The 16566-nt window shown below is 41.5% G+C and overlaps 1 pseudogene; it reads right to left on the bottom strand.

Moving 5' to 3' along the window:
• Nucleotides 1-1392: 1392 nt before the first annotated feature.
• Nucleotides 1393-15523, bottom strand: LOC124024188 (annotated as a pseudogene).
• Between the last annotated feature and the right edge of the window lie 1043 nt (nt 15524-16566).

Here is a 16566-nt window from a genome sequence, read left to right as displayed (position 1 = left end):
GAGCAGAGGAGAGAGAGTTAGCTTTAGCAGTGCGGAGCGCCTCCGTGATACAGAGGAGAGCAGTCTCAGTTGAATGACTAGTCTTGAAACCTGACTGATTTGGATCAAGAAGGTCATTCAGAGAGATAGCGGGAGAGCTGGCCAAGGACGGCACGTTCAAGAGTTTTGGAGTGAAAAGAAAGAAGGGATACTGGTCTGTAGTTGTTGACATCGGTGGGATCGAGTGTAGGTTTTTTCAGAAGGGGTGCAACTCTCGCTCTCTTGAAGACGGAAGGGACGTAGCCAGCGGTCAGGGATGAGTTGATGAGCGAGGTGAGGTAAGGGAGAAGGTCTCCGGAAATGGTCTGGAGAAGAGAGGAGGGGATAGGGTCAAGCGGGCAGGTTGTTGGGCGGCCGGCCGTCACAAGACGCGAGATTTCATCTGGAGAGAGAGGGGAGAAAGAGGTCAGAGCACAGGGTAGGGCAGTGTGAGCACAACCAGCGGTGTCATTTGACTTAGCAAACGAGGATCGGATGTCGTCGACCTTCTTTTCAAAATGGTTGACGAAGTCGTCTGCAGAGAGGGAGGAGGGGGGGGGGATTCAGGAGGGAGGAGAAGGTGGCAAAGAGCTTCCTAGGGTTAGAGGCAGATGCTTGGAATTTAGAGTGGTAGAAAGTGGCTTTAGCAGCAGAGACAGAGGAGGAAAATGTAGAGAGGAGGGAGTGAAAGGATGCCAGGTCCGCAGGGAGGCGAGTTTTATTTCCGCTCGGCTGCCCGGATGTGACATCATTAAAATACTCTTGCTGTTTTATGTTTTTCAATTATTAGCATATTCTGCATTTCTTCAGTTTCATCTGTGAGCAAGAATAAATAAACTCAAACTTTACAGAAAAGCATATAAATACAATATAAATAGCACACAGGTTAAAATAGAAAAACACAAACATGATTTCCATCACATGAAACAAATCTCTCTCTGGTCTGATGAAACCAAGATTGAACTCTTTTGGCCTGAATGAGGCTGCAAAAACACAAATTTTCAACTTTGAATTTCAACCAAAACAAACGCAGATTGTACGTCGGGCATAGTCTGATTTTTAACATCTTTTCAACAACATTTTGCTTGGTGGGAGGAGCCCAATGTCAAAACACAGTTTTAACATGTCCAAATTAATAACCAATATGCAGAAAACTTCAACATAAAATGTACTAAAATTACAAATTGAAACGACAAAAACACAACAGTAGTCACATTATTATGTTTTGCATTTGCAGAAGACTGTAGGCTACACTGGGTCCCCAAAACTAAGAGAAACGCAACACTTTTTTTGTCATCACTCGTTGAAATTCATTTGCTCGAGATAAGTTTGCACGTCCTGTCAAAACTAACAGCTAAAAAAAAACACACAGAATCTGGGTATATCACTGGTTAGAAGACGATTTGTAGAAAACAGCTAGCTGTATTTAGAAGTGTTCCATTTTGATTCAAGTGGGTCACCGACAAGGTAAGTCTAACATAACACTTTGTTTATCACTTTTTTGTTTATCAAATAAATAGTATTCTTCCATTTCAGAGCCTGGATTTTCCCCCTGATGAGGCTAATATTCATATCATGATGAAATCAATAGAACACGGGGCAAACGTTTAGGGTTCTACATTGTGACATCATTAAGATACTCCTACTACAATGTTAAAACATTCTACATTGTGACATTTTATTGATATCATGGAACAACTCCTTCATGTATTTTCTGATGTCTAATCAGAGATCTTTTACCAGAGTATCTCTTCCCACATTGATCACAGGTATACAATTTCTCTCCTGTGTGTGTTTTCTGGTGTGCAGTCAGCTTGCTAGATGAAACAAAACTCTTCCCACATTGATCACAGCTATAACATTTCTCTCCTGTGTGTGGTCTCTGGTGTACAGTCAGCTGGCTAGATGAAACAAAACTCTTCCCACATTGATCACAGCTATAAGGTTTCTCTCCCAGGCTGTGTGAATTCTTTGGTGTGTAATCAGGCTGCTTGGAACATTGAAACTCTTCCCACAGTCAGTGCAGCTATAAGGTTTCTCTCCAGTGTGAATTCTTTGGTGTGTTTTCAGGCTGCTTGGAACATTGAAACTCTTCCCACAGTCAGTGCAGCTATAAGGTTTCTCTCCCGTGTGAATTCTCTGGTGTCTTTTCAGGCTGCTTAGATCAGTAAAACTCTTTCCACATTGATCACAGCTATAAGGTTTCTCTCCTGTATGGATTCTCTGATGTCTTTTGAGGTCTGCTGAAGAGGTGAATCTCTTCCCACAGTCAGAGCAGCAATGAGATTTCTTCCCTGTGTGTTTGCGCTTCTGTTTCTTGAGATGTTCTGATGTAGAGAGACTCTCCTCTGCCTCTTCAGCTTCATGATGTTGTTGAGGCTCCCCAGAGGATCCACGATCGTCATCTCGCTCTCCTGTGTGAACGACAAAAACAAAGTCAGACAGAAGGTTGAAAGGCCCACAACAGAAACTCACTGTTTATTTTAGCTGAAAGGACAGGCCTCATGCCCATGATGTTGTGTACAAACATGTTTGACAATTGTCTTAAAAAGACCAGTCAAGCAACATTGGCCATATTTAGTCTTGTTTTTTTCACCTTAGTAGTAAAGTGGATGATTGTAGGCTAGAAATACGTTTTTAAAGTTGCTGAAATCCTAAGCAGTGTGCCAGACGACTTTGATCACCAATATAGGTCCCTTTCTGTGTTTGCGATGCAAACACAATTTGGTTGCAGAAACTCCTCCCTGCTAATGAGGAAACCACTAGTTATGGACGTAGTATATCTGGTAACGAGGAAACCACTAGTTATGGATGTAGTATAACTGGTAATGAGGAAACCACTAGTTATGGATGTAGTATATCTGGTAATGAGGAAACCACTAGTTATGGTTGTAGTATATCTGGTAACGAGGAAACCAAAATGTTGAGCGAAGATTTTAGTTTTTCCACAATGTATTCTGAATATTATCATCGCAGATCAGGATGCTACTGAAGGAAAGTCACATTAAGCTCTGTGTCTATTCACTAATTCACCACCGTGGGGGAAAACTCAGGGGAGTTCTCATAGGCTGACAGCAAAAATAGCCTCCATTTACAGGTTGAATATGATTTTTATTTATTTCACACTACTTTTGCATTATAATTGTAATATAATGTGTTATCGGCACAAATCAACTGCTTTATACTTTAAAAACACTTCAACCAGTAAAATGCCCATTGGCTAGCTTTCCTACCAGCCTGTCAATGAGCGTTAGCATTCAAGCTAACAACTTCTGCATCCAAAATAGGTATTTTGCAACTTTCACAACCAAATATGTGACCCGTCGTCTCTATTCAGTCTTATGTAGCAACCTTTTAAATGGTGTTTATTTTTTACATTGGATAAAAGTACAGACTGAGCTTCTAAATGGCATATCATACACTGTGATTGGAGGAAAACATGAGGAAGTAATGACAGTATTTATCTCACCAGGTTCCCCCAAACCATTAACAGTATATATCTCACCAGGTTCCCCCATTAGGCAAACCATTAACAGTATTTATCTCACTTGGTTCCCCCAAACCATTAACAGTATTTATCTCACCAGGTTCCCCCATTAGGCAAACCAATAGCAGTATTTATCTCACCAGGTTCCCCCAAACCATTAACAGTATTTATCTCACCAGGTTCCCCCAAACCATTAACAGTATTTATCTCACCAGGTTCCCCCAAACCATTAACAGTATATATCTCACCAGGTTCCCCCATTAGGCAAACCATTAACAGTATTTATCTCACCAGGTTCCCCCAAACCATTAACAGTATTTATCTCACCAGGTTCCCCCAAACCATTAACAGTATGTATCTCACCAGGTTCCCCCAAACCATTAACAGTATTTATCTCACCAGGTTCCCCCAAACCATTAACAGTATTTATCTCACCTGGTTCCCCCATTAGGCAAAGCATTAACAGTATTTATCTCACCAGATTCCCCCATTAGGCAAACCATTAACAGTGTTTATCTCACCAGGTTCCCCCAAACCAATAACAGTATATATCTCACCAGGTTCCCCCAAACCATTAACAGTATATATCTCACCTGGTTCCCCCAAACCATTAACAGTATATATCTCACCAGGTTCCCCCAAACCATTAACAGTATATATCTCACCAGGTTCCCCCAAACCATTAACAGTATTTATCTCACCTGGTTCCCCCATTAGGCAAACCATTAACAGTATTTATCTCACCAGGTTCCCCCAAACCATTAACAGTATATATCTCACCTGGTTCCCCCATTAGGCAAACCATTAACAGTATTTATCTCACCAGGTTCCCCCAAACCAATAACAGTATATATCTCACCAGGTTCCCCCAAACCATTAATAGTATTTATCTCACCTGGTTCCCCCATTAGGCAAACCAATAACAGTATTTATCTCACCAGGTTCCCCCATTAGGTAAACCATTAACAGTATTTATCTCACCAGGTTCCCCCATTAGGCAAACCAAACCATCTCACCAGGTTCCCCCAAACCATTAACAGTATTTATCTCACCAGGTTCCCCCATTAGGTTCTCCCAAACCATTAACAGTATATATCTCACCAGGTTCCCCCAAACCATTAACAGTATTTATATTTACATTTACATTTAAGTCATTTAGGCCGACTTACAAATTCACCTTATGACATCCAGTGGGACAGTCACCAATAGTGCATCTAAAACTTAGGGGTGGGGTGAGAGGGATTATCTCCTATCCTATCTTCCTTAAAGAGGTGGGGTTTCCCAAACCATTAACAGTATTTATCTCACCAGGTTCCCCCAAACCATTAACAGTATTTATCTCACCAGGTTCCCCCAAACCATTAACAGTATTTATCTCACCAGGTTCCCCCAAACCATTAACAGTATTTATCTCACCAGGTTCTCATTAACAGTATATATCTCACCGGTTCCCCCAAAACCATTAACAGTATATATCTCACCAGGTTCCCCCCATTAACAGTATTTATCTCACCAGGTTCTCCCAAACCATTAACAGTATTTATCTCACCAGGTTCCCCCATTAGGCAAACCATTAACAGTATTTATCTCACCAGGTTCCCCCAAACCAATAACAGTATTTATCTCACCAGGTTCCCCCAAACCATTAACAGTATTTATCTCACCTGGTTCCCCCATTAGGCAAACCATTAACAGTATTTATCTCACCAGGTTCCCCCATTAGGCAAACCATTAACAGTATTTATCTCACCAGGTTCCCCCAAACCATTAACAGTTTTATCTCACCAGGTTCCCCCAAACCATTAACAGTATATATCTCACCAGGTTCCCCAAACCATTAACAGTATTTATCTCACCAGGTTCCCCCAAACCATTAACAGTATTTATCTCACCAGGTTCCCCCAAACCATTAACAGTATTTATCTCACCAGGTTCCCCCAAACCATTAACAGTATTTATCTCACCAGGTTCCCCCATTAGGTAAACCATGAACAGTATTTATCTCACCAGGTTCCCCATTAAGCAAACCTTTAACAGTATTTATCTCACCAGGTTCCCCCAAACCATTAACAGTATATATCTCACCAGGTTCCCCCATTAGGTAAACCATTAACAGTATTTATCTCACCAGGTTCCCCCAAACCATTAACAGTATTTATCTCACCAGGTTCCCCCAAACCATTAACAGTATATATCTCACCAGGTTCCCCAAACCATTAACAGTATATATCTCACCAGGTTCCCCCAAACCATTAACAGTATTTATCCATTAAACAGTAACAGTATATATCTCACCAGGTTCCCCCATTAGGCAAACCATTAACAGTAATCTCACTTGGTTCCCCCAAACCATTAACAGTATTTATCTCACCAGGTTCCCCCATTAGGCAAACCAATAGCAGTATTTATCTCACCAGGTTCCCCCAAACCATTAACAGTATTTATCTCACCAGGTTCCCCCAAACCATTAACAGTATTTATCTCACCAGGTTCCCCCAAACCATTAACAGTATATATCTCACCAGGTTCCCCCATTAGGCAAACCATTAACAGTATTTATCTCACCAGGTTCCCCCAAACCATTAACAGTATTTATCTCACCAGGTTCCCCCAAACCATTAACAGTATGTATCTCACCAGGTTCCCCCAAACCATTAACAGTATTTATCTCACCAGGTTCCCCCAAACCATTAACAGTATTTATCTCACCTGGTTCCCCCATTAGGCAAAGCATTAACAGTATTTATCTCACCAGATTCCCCCATTAGGCAAACCATTAACAGTGTTTATCTCACCAGGTTCCCCCAAACCAATAACAGTATATATCTCACCAGGTTCCCCCAAACCATTAACAGTATATATCTCACCTGGTTCCCCCAAACCATTAACAGTATATATCTCACCAGGTTCCCCCAAACCATTAACAGTATATATCTCACCAGGTTCCCCCAAACCATTAACAGTATTTATCTCACCTGGTTCCCCCATTAGGCAAACCATTAACAGTATTTATCTCACCAGGTTCCCCCAAACCATTAACAGTATATATCTCACCTGGTTCCCCCATTAGGCAAACCATTAACAGTATTTATCTCACCAGGTTCCCCCAAACCAATAACAGTATATATCTCACCAGGTTCCCCCAAACCATTAATAGTATTTATCTCACCTGGTTCCCCCATTAGGCAAACCAATAACAGTATTTATCTCACCAGGTTCCCCCATTAGGTAAACCATTAACAGTATTTATCTCACCAGGTTCCCCCATTAGGCAAACCATTAACAGTATTTATCTCACCAGGTTCCCCCAAACCATTAACAGTATTTATCTCACCAGGTTCCCCCAAACCATTAACAGTATTTATCTCACCAGGTTCTCCCAAACCATTAACAGTATATATCTCACCAGGTTCCCCCAAACCATTAACAGTATTTATATTTACATTTACATTTAAGGTTCCCCACCTTATGACATCCAGTGGGACAGTCACTTAACAATAGTGCATCTAAAACTTAGGGGGTGGGGTAGAGGGATTACAACCTATCCTAGGTATTCCTTAAAGAGGTGGGGTTTCAGGTGTCTCCGGAAGGTGGTGATTGACTCCGCTGTCCTGGCGTCGTGAGGGAGTTTGTTCCACCATTGGGGGGCCAGGGCAGCGAACAGTTTTGACTGGGCTGAGCGGGAGCTGTACTTCCTCAGTGGTAGGGAGGCGAGCAGGTTCCCCCATTAGGCAAACCATTAACAGTATTTATCTCACCAGGTTCCCCCAAACCAATAACATTATTTATCTCACCAGGTTCCCCCAAACCATTAACAGTATTTATCTCACCAGGTTCCCCCAAACCATTAACAGTATATATCTCACCGGGTTCCCCCATTAGGCAAACCATTAACAGTATATATCTCACCAGGTTCCCCCAAACCATTAACAGTATTTATCTCACCAGGTTCTCCCAAACCATTAACAGTATTTATCTCACCAGGTTCCCCCATTAGGCAAACCATTAACAGTATTTATCTCACCAGGTTCCCCCAAACCAATAACAGTATTTATCTCACCAGGTTCCCCCAAACCATTAACAGTATTTATCTCACCTGGTTCCCCCATTAGGCAAACCATTAACAGTATTTATCTCACCAGGTTCCCCCATTAGGCAAACCATTAACAGTATTTATCTCACCAGGTTCCCCCAAACCATTAACAGTTTTATCTCACCAGGTTCCCCCAAACCATTAACAGTATATATCTCACCAGGTTCCCCCAAACCATTAACAGTATTTATCTCACCAGGTTCCCCCAAACCATTAACAGTATTTATCTCACCAGGTTCCCCCAAACCATTAACAGTATTTATCTCACCAGGTTCCCCCAAACCAATAACAGTATTTATCTCACCAGGTTCCCCCATTAGGTAAACCATGAACAGTATTTATCTCACCAGGTTCCCCCATTAAGCAAACCTTTAACAGTATTTATCTCACCAGGTTCCCCCAAACCATTAACAGTATATATCTCACCAGGTTCCCCCATTAGGTAAACCATTAACAGTATTTATCTCACCAGGTTCCCCCAAACCATTAACAGTATTTATCTCACCAGGTTCCCCCAAACCATTAACAGTATATATCTCACCAGGTTCCCCCAAACCATTAACAGTATATATCTCACCAGGTTCCCCCAAACCATTAACAGTATTTATCTCACCAGGTTCCCCCAAACCATTAACAGTATATATCTCACCAGGTTCCCCCATTAGGCAAACCATTAACAGTATTTATCTCACTTGGTTCCCCCAAACCATTAACAGTATTTATCTCACCAGGTTCCCCCATTAGGCAAACCAATAGCAGTATTTATCTCACCAGGTTCCCCCAAACCATTAACAGTATTTATCTCACCAGGTTCCCCCAAACCATTAACAGTATTTATCTCACCAGGTTCCCCCAAACCATTAACAGTATATATCTCACCAGGTTCCCCCATTAGGCAAACCATTAACAGTATTTATCTCACCAGGTTCCCCCAAACCATTAACAGTATTTATCTCACCAGGTTCCCCCAAACCATTAACAGTATGTATCTCACCAGGTTCCCCCAAACCATTAACAGTATTTATCTCACCAGGTTCCCCCAAACCATTAACAGTATTTATCTCACCTGGTTCCCCCATTAGGCAAAGCATTAACAGTATTTATCTCACCAGATTCCCCCATTAGGCAAACCATTAACAGTGTTTATCTCACCAGGTTCCCCCAAACCAATAACAGTATATATCTCACCAGGTTCCCCCAAACCATTAACAGTATATATCTCACCTGGTTCCCCCAAACCATTAACAGTATATATCTCACCAGGTTCCCCCAAACCATTAACAGTATATATCTCACCAGGTTCCCCCAAACCATTAACAGTATTTATCTCACCTGGTTCCCCCATTAGGCAAACCATTAACAGTATTTATCTCACCAGGTTCCCCCAAACCATTAACAGTATATATCTCACCTGGTTCCCCCATTAGGCAAACCATTAACAGTATTTATCTCACCAGGTTCCCCCAAACCAATAACAGTATATATCTCACCAGGTTCCCCCAAACCATTAATAGTATTTATCTCACCTGGTTCCCCCATTAGGCAAACCAATAACAGTATTTATCTCACCAGGTTCCCCCATTAGGTAAACCATTAACAGTATTTATCTCACCAGGTTCCCCCATTAGGCAAACCATTAACAGTATTTATCTCACCAGGTTCCCCCAAACCATTAACAGTATTTATCTCACCAGGTTCCCCCAAACCATTAACAGTATTTATCTCACCAGGTTCTCCCAAACCATTAACAGTATATATCTCACCAGGTTCCCCCAAACCATTAACAGTATTTATCTCACCAGGTTCCCCCATTAGGCAAACCATTAACAGTATTTATCTCACCAGGTTCCCCCAAACCAATAACATTATTTATCTCACCAGGTTCCCCCAAACCATTAACAGTATTTATCTCACCAGGTTCCCCCAAACCATTAACAGTATATATCTCACCGGGTTCCCCCATTAGGCAAACCATTAACAGTATATATCTCACCAGGTTCCCCCAAACCATTAACAGTATTTATCTCACCAGGTTCTCCCAAACCATTAACAGTATTTATCTCACCAGGTTCCCCCATTAGGCAAACCATTAACAGTATTTATCTCACCAGGTTCCCCCAAACCAATAACAGTATTTATCTCACCAGGTTCCCCCAAACCATTAACAGTATTTATCTCACCTGGTTCCCCCATTAGGCAAACCATTAACAGTATTTATCTCACCAGGTTCCCCCATTAGGCAAACCATTAACAGTATTTATCTCACCAGGTTCCCCCAAACCATTAACAGTTTTATCTCACCAGGTTCCCCAAACCATTAACAGTATATATCTCACCAGGTTCCCCCAAACCATTAACAGTATTTATCTCACCAGGTTCCCCCAAACCATTAACAGTATTTATCTCACCAGGTTCCCCCAAACCATTAACAGTATTTATCTCACCAGGTTCCCCCAAACCAATAACAGTATTTATCTCACCAGGTTCCCCCATTAGGTAAACCATGAACAGTATTTATCTCACCAGGTTCCCCCATTAAGCAAACCTTTAACAGTATTTATCTCACCAGGTTCCCCCAAACCATTAACAGTATTTATCTCACCAGGTTCCCCCAAACCATTAACAGTATATATCTCACCAGGTTCCCCCAAACCATTAACAGTATATATCTCACCAGGTTCCCCCAAACCATTAACAGTATTTATCTCACCAGGTTCCCCCAAACCAATAACAGTATTTATCTCACCAGGTTCCCCCAAACCATTAACAGTATATATCTCACCAGGTTCCCCCAAACCATTAACAGTATATATCTCACCAGGTTCCCCCAAACCAATAACAGTATTTATCTCACCAGGTTCCCCCAAACAAACCATTAACAGTATTTATCTCACCAGGTTCCCCAAACCATTAACAGTATTTATCTCACCAGGTTCCCCCAAACCAATAACAGTATTTATCTCACCAGGTTCCCCCATTAAGCAAACCATTAACAGTATATATCTCACCAGGTTCCCCCAAACCATTAACAGTATATATCTCACCAGGTTCCCCCAAACAATTAACAGTATATATCTCACCAGGTTCCCCCAAACCATTAACAGTATATTATCTCACCAGGTTCCCCCAAACCATTAACAGTATATATCTCACCAGGTTCCCCCATTAACCAAACCATTAACAGTATATATCTCACCAGGTTCCCCCAAACCATTAACAGTATATATCTCACCAGGTTCCCCCAAACCATTAACAGTATATATCTCACCAGGTTCCCCCAAACCATTAACAGTATTTATCTCACCAGGTTCCCCCAAACCATTAACAGTATATATCTCACCAGGTTCCCCCAAACCATTAACAGTATATATCTCACCAGGTTCCCCCAAACCATTAACAGTATATATCTCACCAGGTTCCCCCATTAGACAAACCATTAACAGTATTTATCTCACCAGGTTTCCCCAAACCATTAACAGTATTTATCTCACCAGGTTCCCCCATTAGGCAAACCATTAACAGTATTTATCTCACCAGGTTCCCCCAAACCATTAACAGTATTTATCTCACCAGGTTCCCCCAAACCATTAACAGTATTAATCTCACCTGGTTCCCCCATTAGGCAAACCATTAACAGTATTTATCTCACCAGGTTCCCCCAAACCATTAACAGTATTTATCTCACCAGGTTCCCCCATTAGGCAAACCATTAACAGTATTTATCTCACCAGGTTCCCCCAAACCATTAACAGTATTTATCTCACCAGGTTCCCCCAAACCATTAACAGTATTTATCTCACCAGGTTCCCCCAAACCATTAACAGTATATATCTCACCAGGTTCCCCCATTAGGTAAACCATTAACAGTATTTATCTCACCAGGTTCCCCCAAACCATTAACAGTATTTATCTCACCAGGTTCCCCCAAACCATTAACAGTATATATCTCACCAGGTTCCCCCAAACCATTAACAGTATTTATCTCACCAGGTTCCCCCAAACCAATAACAGTATTTATCTCACCAGGTTCCCCCATTAGGTAAACCATGAACAGTATTTATCTCACCAGGTTCCCCCATTAAGCAAACCTTTAACAGTATTTATCTCAGCAGGTTCCCCCATTAAGCAAACCATTAACAGTATTTATCTCACCAGGTTCCCCCAAACCATTAACAGTATTTATCTCACCAGGTTCCCCCAAACCAATAACAGTATTTATCTCACCAGGTTCCCCCATTAAGCAAACCATTAACAGTATTTATCTCACCAGGTTCCCCCAAACCATTAACAGTATTTATCTCACCAGGTTCCCCCAAACCAATAACAGTATTTATCTCACCAGGTTCCCCCAAACCATTAACAGTATTTATCTCACCAGGTTCCCCCAAACCATTAACAGTATTTATCTCACCAGGTTCCCCCATTAGGCAAACCATTAACAGTATTTATCTCACCAGGTTCCCCCAAACCATTAACAGTATTTATCTCAAAAACCATTAACAGTATTTATCTCACCAGGTTCCCCCAAACCATTAACAGTATTTATCTCACCAGGTTCCCCCATTAGGTAAACCATTAACAGATTTATCAAAAACCATTAACAGTATTTATCTCACCAGGTTCCCCCAAACCATTAACAGTATTTATCTCACCAGGTTCCCCCAAACCATTAACAGTATTTATCTCACCAGGTTCCCCCAAACCAATAACAGTATTTATCTCACCAGGTTCCCCCATTAAAACCATTAACAGTATTTATCTCACCAGGTTCCCCCAAACCAAACCTAACAGTATTTATCTCACCAGGTTCCCCCATTAGACAAACCATTAACAGTATTTATCTCACCAGGTTCCCCCAAACCATTAACAGTATTTATCTCACCAGGTTCCCCCAAACCAATAACAGTATTTATCTCACCAGGTTCCCCCATTAAGCAAACCATTAACAGTATATATCTCACCAGGTTCCCCCAAACCATTAACAGTATTTATCTCACCAGGTTCCCCCAAACCAATAACAGTATTTATCTCACCAGGTTCCCCCAAACCATTAACAGTATTTATCTCACCAGGTTCCCCCAAACCATTAACAGTATATATCTCACCAGGTTCCCCCAAACCATTAACAGTATATATCTCACCAGGTTCCCCCAAACCATTAACAGTATATATCTCACCAGGTTCCCCCAAACCATTAACAGTATATATCTCACCAGGTTCCCCCAAACCATTAACAGTATATATCTCACCAGGTTCCCCCAAACCATTAACAGTATATATCTCACCAGGTTCCCCCATTAAGCAAACCATTAACAGTACATATCTCACCAGGTTCCCCCAAACCATTAACAGTATATATCTCACCAGGTTCCCCCAAACCATTAACAGTATATATCTCACCAGGTTCCCCCATTAAGCAAACCATTAACAGTACATATCTCACCAGGTTCCCCCAAACCAATAACAGTATTTATCTCACCAGGTTCCCCCAAACCATTAACAGTATATATCTCACCAGGTTCCCCCAAACCATTAACAGTATATATCTCACCAGGTTCCCCCAAACCAATAACAGTATTTATCTCACCAGGTTCCCCCATTAGGCAAACCATTAACAGTATTTATCTCACCAGGTTCCCCCAAACCATTAACAGTATTTATCTCACCAGGTTCCCCCAAACCATTAACAGTATTAATCTCACCTGGTTCCCCCATTAGGCAAACCATTAACAGTATTTATCTCACCAGGTTCCCCCAAACCATTAACAGTATTTATCTCACCAGGTTCCCCCATTAGGCAAACCATTAACAGTATTTATCTCACCAGGTTCCCCCAAACCATTAACAGTATTTATCTCACCAGGTTCCATTAGGCAAACCATTATCATTTCTACATTGTCTATTGTTGTATATCTTCAGTGCTGCTCTTTGTTCACGCCCATTTATCATCTTTCACACCCTCTAGAGCCTTAGACCCGCCCATCTCTTAAAGAATTCACATTGGAACATGAGAATGTGGCCATGTGATAAAGCAGTGAGGCCTAAAAAAACAAAGATGTCAACAATAAAATACTTTATTCACTTCAAGTAGATTACAATTACGAGTGTAGCGAAATGCTTGAACATGTTAATGTGGCCATGTGCAGTGAGGTAGTGCTTAAAAAAAACAAAGAAAAGATCTCAACTTTTATATCACAAGTTGCACGTCACTAAATTTGAATCAAAGGTTACTACGTATGTAACCACGGTTACGTTTCACTATATTGAATCGAAGGTTACTACGTATGTAACCACGGTTATGTTTCACTATATTGAATCGAAGGTTACTATGTATGTAACCACGGTTACGTTTCACTATATTGAATCGAAGGTTACTACGTATGTAACCACGGTTACGTTTCACTATATTGGATCGAAGGTTACTACATATGTAACCACGGTTACGTTTCACTATATTGGATCGAAGGTTACTACATATGTAACCACGGTTACGTTTCACTATATTGGATCGAAGGTTACTACGTATGTAACCACGGTTACGTATGTAACCACGGTTGTTAACGTTACACTACGACACGTGTGGTTTGTCGTACTGGTGTTTTGTTAGCGGTACACTACGACTCTGTGTGGTTTGTCGTACTGGTGTTTTGTTAGCGGTACACTACGACTGTGTGTGTATCCATTAGTATGGTGGCTCTTGCTGCCACAAACTGTATTTCACCTTTTACACAACTTGACGACTGGCTTGTTCTATGTGTGTATGTAACCACGGTTACGTTGTGTGTGTTGTGAATTGCTTTAACATGTTTCTCCGGCTTCTGCTCCGCCGTAGCGTGGGTTCTCTTGTCCATAATTTGCAAATAAATTCATTAAAAATCCTACAATGTGATTTTCTGGATTTTTTTTTCTCATTTTGTCTGTCATAGTTGAAGTGTACCTATGATGAAAATTACAGGCCTCTCATCTTTTTAAGTGGGAGAACTTGCACAATTGGTGGCTGACTAAATACTTTTTTGCCCCACTGTAACTTATAAACGCCTCAAATGTTTCAACTGTATTTCCCCATCAGAAACCAAAACAAAACATTTCCCCACCTATAACGCCACTGTTGGTAAATTAACAATATATAGTCTCAATCTGGTTAAAACTATCATTATGACATCATGGATGAATTCTAGAATATACTATATAGCCTAGAAACCTGGTTAAACTATCATTATGACATCATGGATTAATTCTAGAATATACTATATAGCCTAGAAACCTGGTTAAACTATCATTATGACATCATGGATGAATTCTAGAATATACTATATAGCCTCGGAATCTGGTTAAACTATCATTATGACCTCATGGACGGCCAGTCCTAAATAATTTATAGGTCCAAATATGGATGAAGCAACTGCCGATTTCCTTTTAACACCACACATCAGTTCAACAACTGCAGAGTTTGTGCCTCTGTTTTTAAGACAGTACTTACTAGTGATAATCAGGGAACGGTTTCTCAAAACCATTTTACGGCTAAGTTCATCATTTGAACCATTGGACGCCTTAAGATTCCTTTGGGAATCCGGGCCTAGAGATCCAGTTTCCGTCTCTTCTACCTCCTCCTCCTTTTTCGATGTGACAGTCATCTCCTCCTCCTCTTTCACTCCAAAAACTGCATCCTCCTCTTTCTCTTCCTCCTCTTCTTTTACTGTAACATCCTCCTCCTCTTTCACTCTGAACGAGTCTTCCTCTTCTTTAACTGAAACGTCTTTCTCTTCTTCTTTCACTGTAACAGCCTCACCCTCTACTTGCTTTTGTATTGTAACATCCTCCTCTTCCTTCTCCTCTTTGACGAAAATGTTCAGCCCCAGATCTTCTTTCTCCGTCCAGCAGACCTCCTCTTCTTCAGCATGAGGAGAGTAGTTTAGTGAACTCATGGTCGGGATGTTGGCTAGCTAGGCTAATGCTAACTTAAACAAGCCCGCTAGCTCACTAACAACAACACCGTAAATATGAAATTAAATGGGATAACTAACTAGACGACAGAAGTAGGTTTTAAAACACAGTGGCTAATATACACGAAAGCGTCTAAAGAGCTTTATTGGTTCGTTTATTTTGTCTAGCAAGCTACCGAGGTGTCTGACTAACTGTTGCTGCTGATGAAAGAAGCGTTCCGTCCACTACATTATACGTCACACCAGCAGCATCCCCTTAAATTCCACATCACCGTATGCTGACTGGAGTGGGAAAAATATCACAGTAAAATATTGTTACGACTTTAACATTAGTTGGCACCTTCAAATATTGCACATTTTCTTTAAAAAAAGTATATTTTGAACACTGTCTGCTCTGGCAAATTTGCCAAACTCCTAAACTTGGAACTTGGAACCAATCAGATGTCCCGTACATGGTGATGTAGGCAGCCAATGGCCTGCTTTTATCTACGATGTAACTACAGCCTTTTGTGAAGAACGTGAGCTGCTGTCTAATGATCAATATACGTTTCAGAGTGCATTTGAAATATTCAGCGATAAGAACTATCTTGATTGTAAGATATAAAAAAACACGAACTAGAGTTGGAGGGAGAGAGAGAGGAGCGAGGGACAGGGACAGAGGGTATAAGGCTGGAGGGAGAGAGAGGAGTGAGGGACAGGGACAGAGGGTATAAGGCTGGAGGGAGCGAGGGACAGGGACAGAGGGTATAAGGCTGGAGGGAGAGAGAGAGGAGCGAGGGACAGGGACAGAGGGTATAAGGCTGGAGGGAGAGAGAGGAGCGAGGGACAGGGACAGAGGGTATAAGGCTGGTGAGAGAGAGAGGAGCGAGGGACAGGGACAGAGGGTATAAGGCTGGAGGGAGAGAGAGGAGCGAGGGACAGGGACAGAGGGTATAAGGCTGGAGGGAGAGAGAGGAGCGAGGGACAGGGACAGAGGGTATAAGGCTGGAGGGAGAGAGAGGAGCGAGGGACAGGGACAGAGGGTA

This window comes from Oncorhynchus gorbuscha, unplaced genomic scaffold (genome assembly GCF_021184085.1).
Source record: "Oncorhynchus gorbuscha isolate QuinsamMale2020 ecotype Even-year unplaced genomic scaffold, OgorEven_v1.0 Un_scaffold_1773, whole genome shotgun sequence".
In the NCBI taxonomy this organism is placed as follows: domain Eukaryota; kingdom Metazoa; phylum Chordata; class Actinopteri; order Salmoniformes; family Salmonidae; genus Oncorhynchus; species Oncorhynchus gorbuscha.
This window is presented reverse-complemented; position numbering and strand designations above follow the sequence as displayed.